Consider the following 2,280-nt stretch of genomic DNA (forward strand, 5'->3'; position numbering starts at 1 on the left):
TTCTTCACATTAATCACCCCATTAATGTCAGTGGCCCAATCGATTCCTAAGAGCATGGGGTAGGGATTGTTGTCATCAACAATCTCTATCACTTCAAAGTTTGCTAGTGCGCTCACCCCTTCAATATCCATGGTGATTCCCTGCAATCTCCCCATAAGTATTATCTTTTGTTGGTTCACCATTCATAACTGGATAGGATACCATTTTAGTCTAGGCCTTCCCATGCGCTCCCATGTTTGCTTCGGCATAACATTCGCTTCCGATCCTAGGTCCAGAATTACTTGGTCCATCTCGTATTCTCCAATCTGCGTGGTCAACCTCATTTCTCTTCCCATCGTCAACACATGCTTTCCAATTTTCCACACTACGCACGATTCTCCTAGCGTGGTCCTAGCGCATCTGTTAATGAGTTCCTGCAATCGTGTTACAGCCTTACTGTCGCGCACTAGTTTCATGGATGTTTCTAGGAACGTCATAAGCATAGATGGGTCCATTTCCAGCTCTGAACTATCTTTGCTCCCTGAACTAGAGGTATCATCGAAGCTCTTCTTAGCTTCCATGAAGGTTTCCTTAGCATGCTCCAAATCAAACTCTGCTTCTTTCATTGGAGCCTTGTGAACCCAAGTACTATCTTCGGGCTGCTTGCCTTTATCATCTCCCATCGTAATTCCACTTTGGAGCACAATGTTCACATTTGGATCTTCCTTGCATAGCTCAGACCTCATCATCTACATGTTCTGAGTCGAGGGAGGTGGTAGCACTCCCTTGTCGCATATCCTAGCTATTAGCGTAGGACAATCCTCCGTCTCATGGTCAAACAAGGTACAATACAGACATGATGGATGCATTAGATTAGTACAATCACGGGCATAATGTCCTGGACCTCCACAATTGTAACATATCACCTGTCCGCAACCTCTTCCAGGTCCTCCTCCACCTCGGCCTAGTCCACACACCTGAAATCCGGTTCGCACCACTCCCGCATTCTACTTCGGGGCCGTGTTTCGGCTTGAACCCTATAGCTAGGAGTTATATCCATCATCAGCTCGTAGCTTCTACAAGTGCGCTCATCGTGTCCAACCGATATACAAAAATTATAGAACAACTGTTGAAAATTCTGTGTGTACTTCTGTAACAAATGGGAGTTGTCCATAGCATGCTTTCCTCCTATTTAACAAATCATGCACCACAAAGTAGGTGCCACGCTAGGTCCTACTTATGGCTTTGGTCTTAACAACATTGGTCCTCCTCCTGCGAGTTAACTCGCGAATACCGGGCAGTGGTCCTTGTCATCACCTTGACCCTTGCATTTTACACAACATACATCTTTGCACACTTCTGGTCAGGCTGTCCTGTCTCGTTTCAGACTCTGCATCTTAAGGCATAAGTTTTTCAACTACGCGTGGATCTGCTGAACTCCCAAATTAGGATCCTATATTGGGGTCTCATGTAGCCTCATCGTGAACTCCAAGGCTTTTGCCTTGGTCATTAACCTCTATTGTGATAGTGCGTTCCTCAAATGCAGCGTTAGCGATGCTACAAACCATTCGCAATGCTATCCATCCATCAAAGTCATATTAGCTTCACGAATCATGCACTTCAGCCTCTAATCCAACTCCCAAGGAGTCTCGCCTCATAGCATTGTGATCTCTTTGAATCCAATGATTGACTATGCCTCTAACTTCGGCCTGCTAAATTCTCTGTGTAGAGCAATTTGGATATCCGTGATCCTTGCATTCGGATTGTCATTAGAATGTTTAATATACCAGGTCAGTGTGCGATCATGTAGAACACTGACCAACGTTGCTTCTTTATATTATCATCTGTAACTCCATGCGCTTCCTACACGTCTCTTACCACAAACCAAAATTGGTCTCGATCATCATTTCCTACTCCCTCGAACACAGGCAACTTTATTGTGGTTACCATATTTACTCGCGGTGGTGGGGAAGGTGGTACGGGTGAAGATGGAGGTGAAGGTGGGGAAGCTCTTGGTGGTGTGGGTGGAGGTGGTATGCGTGGAATCATCTGCCTTATCAAAATGATCGTACTTCACGGCGAGACCTTCGTGAGCTCTTCCTCGTCCCCTCACAGAGGTAAAGTCAAAGGGCTATTCTATGGTCCTTACTTCCTTCGTTTCTATAGGATTTTCCACTTCACGTAGCTCAAGACATCAAGGTAATTGCATAACCCTCTTTTCACATAATGGCATTTTAATCCAAGTATTCAGAGACTTTACGTACTTACCTTACGATCCCTTGAGAAAGCATCATTCTCCCT

This window comes from Pinus tabuliformis, chromosome 7, assembly GCF_031772625.1.
Source record: "Pinus tabuliformis cultivar Carrire ecotype Pingquan chromosome 7, CPIR1, whole genome shotgun sequence".
NCBI classification, from domain to species: Eukaryota; Viridiplantae; Streptophyta; class Pinopsida; order Pinales; family Pinaceae; genus Pinus; species Pinus tabuliformis.